At 44.3% G+C, this 7508-nt stretch overlaps 1 non-coding gene across 1 annotated transcript; it reads left to right on the forward strand.

Moving 5' to 3' along the window:
* Positions 1-2417: 2417 nt before the first annotated feature.
* Positions 2418-2490, forward strand: TRNAA-CGC (transfer RNA alanine (anticodon CGC)). The gene has a single exon. It is a non-coding gene; the product is annotated as a tRNA-Ala (tRNA).
* Positions 2491-7508: the final 5018 nt, after the last annotated feature.

Genomic DNA, 7508 nt, shown 5'->3' on the forward strand with positions numbered 1-7508 from the left:
TTATATTGTAAGAGATACTTATATTGTAAATATGTAGCCAGTAGCGTCGGATAGATATACGAGAACTTGTTGTTCGACCAATCTCTCAGAGAAGGAGAGGTGGTCGATATCACTTCTCTTTGTATGCATATGTTCATGATGATCTTCTGTTTCCTTCATTTGCTTACTAGCTAGCTAGTGTGTCTAGCTAGTCCTCTCGATACGTATAGTACGTAGCGTCGACCAAGCACGGAGATAAGAGAGGACACTTCTCTCTATTAATTAGCTAGCTAACACAAACACCTAAATTAACCCCCCAAAACCCCCTAACCCCCCCCCCCCCCTTCAAAAAAAATCAAAAACCCCAGTCACTGAAATGCTGATGCGTGAATGCCTATTGGTCCCGGTTGGTGTCACCAACCGGGACTAAAAGCCCCCCTGCCTGGGCTGGCCGCAGCGGCCACGTGGAGGACCATCTGTCCCGGTTCATGGAAGAACCGGGACTAAAGGCGAAGGGCATTAGTAACGACCTTTTAGTCCCGGTTCAAAAACCGGGACAGAAGGCCCTCATGAACCGGGACAATAGGCCCTTTTTCTACTAGTGGCCTTTGGTAAGAAGTGAGCTCTCTGTCTGCTACGCTGCCGACGAACTTTCAACATCTTTGGGGACAAGAACTCGCAAACAAACCTCGCTCGACGGTCATCATTGCTATTCTTTGGAATATTTGGAAAAGAAGAAATGCAAAGGTTTTTAGGGGGGAACTGCAACCTATCCACCTCATCGCTCGCTCGGCGGCAGACGATATCATGCTTTGGCCTAACAGATGCTCCAGTGAGCAGGCTATGAATCTTCTTCAAGATTGGTGTACCATGTTGTTCCACTTATCTGCGAGATTGTAATCCAAATGCTTTGTACTCTCAACCTTACCTCCAAATCTCTCCCTATGTAAATGTACTCTGTTCTATTAACGAAATGGTTCAGGCCGGTGTAAGCCCGCCGTAGCACCATCCGAAAAAAATATGTTGTCTGGAAATCCAGAGATGCTAATGCCAGGCAGCAGGAAGAGTTTGTTCAAAAGGGCCTACAAGGAGCTTGAGGACATGGTCGGCCGTGAGGAAACACCACGGTACGAGAGGGAATTTACACAAAAAATAGTTGAGAAATGGAATGCAACTTCTGTCACAGACACCTTTGTTGGCGACACTTTTGGCCTTGCTAAAACCCTGTTGGACTTTGGTGATGCCACGAGGATGTGGGACGTGATCCGGGGCGTGTGGGTGGAGATGCTTTGTTTTTCTGCCGGCCGATGCCGAGGGTACTTGCACGCGGAGGCTCTCGGAATGGGGGTGGAGTACCTCTCCTATGTCTGGGTCTGTTGGCATACACTGGGATGGAAACATTACGTGAAAAGCTTCAGAGAAGGGAGAATCAGTCGTTTGGCATTGGTGAGTCTTCAGTTGATGACGGAAGTATCGAGGAGAAAATTTTACGTCTGATACAGAGAGCGCGCTTGTCTAGCCAGTAGTAGTTCTTCATTAAGCATCATCTCTGTTGCCCGGTCGACGCCATTATACATTTACACTCCTCCTGTCTTCCTTACTACTCCATGCAAGATATGCCGCATCCCCATTTGTTGTGCCAAGTGCGCACCCATGCAACGTAGGACAACTGAAACGTGCATCTCCGTTTCATTGTCCTCAGTCCTCACCATGTATCCAGGTTTTACTTTCTGCACTCGGCTAAGGTTCCTTGTTTCGAATCATCCAAGGCGTCACTCTTCAATGTAGGAGCTCCACTGCGTGTGCTGGTTGTATTGTTGAATGTGTATCCCAGCCTCATTTGCCTGAAGAGCAGATGATAAATAACCGACATTTCGGAGATGGCATCAGCTTGTAGTCTGCAGATAAAGAGTAAATTTGAGACTGCAGGCGAAAACTGACACAAACAACCTCCTTGGTAAGTTGGTCGTGCACTGCGTTGGTCCGCCATCGTGACCGTGGACACCATTCGATACAGATTTACGCAATCTGCTTGCAACGATGGACAGCATTCGCCTGAAGCTGTGTTGTGGTTCTTCTGTAATGTATACCTTCTCAGTCTTTTTGCCTGAGCTGATGCTCTTCATGTTACCTTGTGCTCAGCCGCATTAGATGGACTATGTTTAGCTAGATTGCCGCCTTGTTGGTCGCATGATATCTTCTTACTCTGCTTCCTTTTATTTTGGTTATAGGAACTTAATTTCTACCCGGGGGCAACCCCTCGCTTTAAAAAAGGCTAACTGAAAGAGAGAATTGGGCAGAGCAAGAGAAGCACCAACGCTCTGTCCATGGATGGTACTAAACCGAGAGTCTCCCCATGGTTCTCATTTCTGGTCACACCAGCGTACGTGCGATTAAACCCATAATGGATAGTGTTAACAGTGAGTGGCAACCAGTTCGGGGGTGTAGCTCATATGGTAGAGCGCTCGCTTCGCATGCGAGAGGCACGGGGTTCGATTCCCCGCACCTCCATTCCATTCCTATTATTTCAATTTTATATAAGAATGAGTAAATGATTGTTTTTTTTCCTCGTTTTTGCGGGCACTGTGAGAAGGAAATGGTTCGATGACAACTACTCGTTTCCAGCCTTGCAATGTTTTGCTATCATCTCTAAGGCCCAGCTAAGCCCCGTGCAACACACACACACCCAAAGGCCGACAACTAACTGCACAGGTGGATCCTACTGGACACGGCTATAGGTCGCCTACAACGACGCCTCGGGGAGATATATGGACCGGCCACCGGTCGAACACAGCGCTCAAATACAGGTTTCTCATACAAGGGCACGTCCGTACGTACACTAGTTTTTGTTCTTTTTATTTTTCTATTTCTATTTTAAAATACTCCAAATAAATATGCATTAAATTTTAGTATAAATATTTCAATTTTAAAACCTCCATGTCGCATTTTAAAAATGTTAAAGCACTGTAAACAAGTGTTAATACCATTAGAATTTTTTTCCATAACATTAGAAAATATTCATGCATTTCAAAAAATGTTTGTGACATTTGTAAAAATATTTTTACAACTTTCAAAAATGTTTTGTAAATTTTTAAAAATGTTTGTACCAATAAAAAAGTTCATGCGTTAGAAAATGTGTTCATCACATTTAAAAAAATGTTAGTATGATGTTTAAATGTTCAGGTAATACAACGCCTGGGAGAATGGACCAGCCACCGGCCAAACACAGCGCTCAACTACAGGTTTCTCATACAAGGGCACGTCCGTACGTACACTAGTTTTTGTTCCTTTTACTTTTCTTATTCTGTTTCTATTTCTATTTTAAAATACTCCAGATAAATGTGTATAAAAATTTAATATAAATATTTTAATCTTAAAACATCCATGTCACATTTTTAAAAATGTTAACACACTGTAAACAAATGTTCATACCATTTGAAAAAAAATTCCCATAACATTAGTAAATATTCAAGCATTACAAACAATGTTTGTGACATTTGTAAAAATATTTTTAGAATTTTCAAAAATGTTGTGTAAATTTTGATATGCCATCCGAGGAGTGGATGATGTCCACGACCCAGCGAGACCAATGATGAGCTGACTCGCCCTCACGCTGAACACAATGCCGCAGGTCAACAATGGTCATAGGACGTTTGCAGGTTCCTCCGAAGTGTTTGATGAAGCGTGCTTTCGACTCTGCCCAAGTATTGATGGAGTTGGGGGCAAGTTTTTCAACCAGGTACGAGCCGTCCCTTCCAGCATCATAGTCAAATACTTGGCGCAGACTGGGTCGCTGACATCCAACTTGTCCATAGCAATTTCATAACTCTTGATCCAAGCCGTCGGTTCAAGATCAGGCGTGTAGTTGGAAACCTTCCGAGGGCCTTTGAAATCCTTAGGCATACGCTCATTGCGCAGAGCCGACACCAGGCACGGAATCCCGATGGTTCGGGTGCTTGATCCAACACCTTGTGAAGCCAAAGGAATCATAGGAGGTGATTGATAAGCCGCCACATTGGCAGCCTCTACTTCTCGTCATGCCCGGGCAGAGTCGACGATTTCCTGGGCATCCACAGCTCCCTACCGGGGTGGGTCACGCTGTTGTACATGTAGCCGCGGTGCATTGCTAGTAACGGCTGGCGACTCAGCACGGCGGCTCCGGTTGCGGTTTGGGTGCAGGGTAGAGTGGAGTCGTTGATGGCTATAGGAATAATTCGTCTGTTGAGGGACTGCTATCTTTAATAGCTCGATGGCATGCAGAGCCTCCCTCTCCACGGGGGTAGCGCCTGTGATCGGGAGCGCGGTGAGATTAGCAGCCGCTGCCACCAGGTTATCAACAGGGTTAGAGAAGTGACCCGTTGGCGTCACGAAGCGATCTGGAGTCGTCCGGATGGGCGGCGGGTTTAGAACTGGCTGACGAGGCTAAGCTGAAGATGGCCTGCCATTGCCGTCTTGAGGTACTACCTAGTTCAAACGTGGAATGACTGGCTCTGTTGGGGTGCTCGTACCAGCTCCCGGTGCGGGCGTGTAGAACAAATGTCTCCCCACAAAGCCAGGGGAAGGCGAGTTTCATGACATCTCCTCCGAACCTCCTCAGAAGCGTGTTGACGAAGACTGATACGTCTCCAACGTATCTATAATTTTTTTATTGTTCCATGCTATTATATTATCTGTTTTAGATGTTTTATATGCATTAATATGCTATATTTTAGGCCCTCGCAAAAAATTAATATGCTATTTTATATTATTTTTGGGACTAAAAGATTAACCTAGAGCCCAGTGCCAGTTTCACGATGATTTTTCTTGGACCAGAAGACACTCGTAGGACTTGGAGAGGGGGTCAGAGGAGTCCCGAGGGGCCCACAAGCCTCCAGGGCGCCCCTGGTTTGTGGGGACCTCGGGAGTCCCCCAACCCTAATTCTTGCACTATAAATTCCCAAGTATTCCCAAACCATCAGAGGCATCCACCAAAATACTTTTCCGCGGCCGCAAGCCTTTGTTCCCGTGAGATCCCATCTTGGGGCCTTTTCCGGCACCCTTCCGTAGGGTGTCACGGAAGGCATCTACATCAACCTTACTGCCCTTCCGATGAAGCATGAGTAGTTTACGACGGACCTAAGGCTCCATAGCTAGTAGCTAGATGGCTTCTTCTCTCTCTATGATCTTCAATACCATGTTCTCCTCGATGTTCTTGGAGTTCTATCCGATGTAATATTCTTTTGCGGTGTGTTTGTGGAGATCCGATGAATTGTGGATTTATGATAAGATTATCTATGAATATTATTTGAGTCTTTTGTGAACTCTTTTACGCATGATCAAATATCTTCGTATTTCTCTTTGAATTATCGGTTTGGTTTGGCCAACTAGATTGATTTTTCTTGCAATGGGAGAGGTGCTTAGTTTTGGGTTCAATCTTGCGGTGTCCTCACCCAGTGGCATAGTAGGGGTAGCGAGGCACGTACTTTGCCATCAAGGTTAAAAAGATGGGGTTTTCATCATATTGCTTGAGTTTATTCCTCTACATCATGTCATCTTACTTAAGGCGTTACTCCGTTCTTATGAACTTGATAATCTAGATGCATGCTACATAGCGGTCGATGTGTGGAGTAATAGTAGTAGATGCAGGCAGGAGTCGGTCTACTTGACACGGACGTGATGCCTATATTCATGATCATTGACTTGGATATCGTTGTAACTTTGCACTTTTCTATCAATTGCTCGACAGTAATTTGCTTACCCACCGTATGTTTCCTTTCAAGAGAGAAGCCTCTAGTGAAACCTATGGTCCCCGAGTATATTTTCCATCATATATTTTCAGATTTATAAACCAAAAAACCCAAAATTACCTGGCTGCAATTTATTTATATTTACTTTAGCTTTCCTTTTTATTTATTGTTTATACCTATCTCTTTTAGATCTCACTCTTGTTCGTGACTGTGAAGGGATTGACAACCCCTTTTTTCGCGTTGTGTGCAAGTGTTTGTTAGTTTGTGCAGGTGCATAGATTGGAGACTTGCTTGTGCCTCCTACTGGATTGATACCTTGATTCTTAACTGAGGGAAATACTTATCTCTACTTTGCTGCATCACCCTTTCCTCTTCAAAGTAAAAATCAATGCAAGCTCAAGAAGTAGCAGGAAGAATTTTTGGCGCCGTTGCCGGGGAGGTGCTACATCAAGCCTACCAAGTACCCATCATATACTATCATCTCTTGCATTACATTATTTGTCATTTGGCTCTTATTTTCCTCTTCCCCACTTCTAAAATGTTTAAAAAGAACACAAAAATGTTTGCCTTTTTATTCGCCTTTTTTCCGTATGCCTTTTTTCTCATTTGCTATATTTGCTTCTGTTGCCATGTGCCTTCTATATGTTTGCATCTTTGCTTGCTAAAGATATACTAATATGGAGCCACTTAAAGGTTTCTGCTTGGATCATCTTCGATCCATATGTGCTCGTGCTAAAACCCCAACTAGTTTAGTTGAGGGAAAATCATTAGGTGAGCATGCTCGTTTTGTGTGTCACCGTTTTTCTCAAAAAGGGGGACTCTTATGGAATCAAATAAATTGTTTGCTATGCTATGCTATGCTTGGAATCAATGTGAAATTTGTGATTTTACTTGTTGCTCAGAGAACCCTAACAAACACATTCCCTACCTATGTGAGTTTAATGATAATGAAATCCTATCTTCTTATGCCAAAGGTGTTTATAGTTGAAAGCTGAATAAAACTGTTGCTTATTGATGATTTGGTGCGGCATACAAGAGTATATAAGAGGGTACAAACCGACTTGGGGTAGGGGTACAAAACTGACTTGGACTAGAAGTCGTATACCATAATGACTACTCTAACATCCCCCCGCAGTATCAACGGCAGGCTCGACGACGTTGAGACTGAAACAGATATCTTGAAACGGCTTAGTAGGCAGTGCCTTGGTGAAAATGTCAGCAAACTGAGCCGTAGAGGGAACATGAAGCACCCGAACCTGACCAAGAGCAATCTTTTCACGAACAAAATGAATATCAATCTCAATATGCTTTGTGCGTCGGTGTTGAACTGGATTGCTGGTCATGTAGACTGCTGATATGTTGTCACAGTAGACAATAGTGGCCTGCTCAATAGGCCTGTGTAGCTCGGAGAGTAACTGCTGAATCCAGATGGTATCTGCAACGGCATGTGCCACAGCGCGATACTCAGCCTCGGCCGACGAACGTGAGACTGTAACCTGTCTTTTCGAAGACCAAGAAATCAAACTGTTACCAAGAAAAACACAAAAACCGGAAGTGGACCTTCGAGTGTCAGGACAACCAGCCCAGTCTGCATCAGAGTATGCGGTAAGCGAGTTTGGAGAAGAATTATTGAGGTGGAGACCATGATTGAGAGTTCCTTTCAAATACCGAAGAATGCGTTTAACATGATTATAGTGAGGAACCCGGGGATCATGCATATAGAGACATGCTTGTTGAACAGCAAAAGAGATTTCAGGACGAGTAATGCTGAGATATTGGAGAGCACCTGTTAGGCTACGATAG

Source organism: Triticum aestivum, chromosome 2D, assembly GCF_018294505.1.
Source record: "Triticum aestivum cultivar Chinese Spring chromosome 2D, IWGSC CS RefSeq v2.1, whole genome shotgun sequence".
NCBI classification, from domain to species: Eukaryota; Viridiplantae; Streptophyta; class Magnoliopsida; order Poales; family Poaceae; genus Triticum; species Triticum aestivum.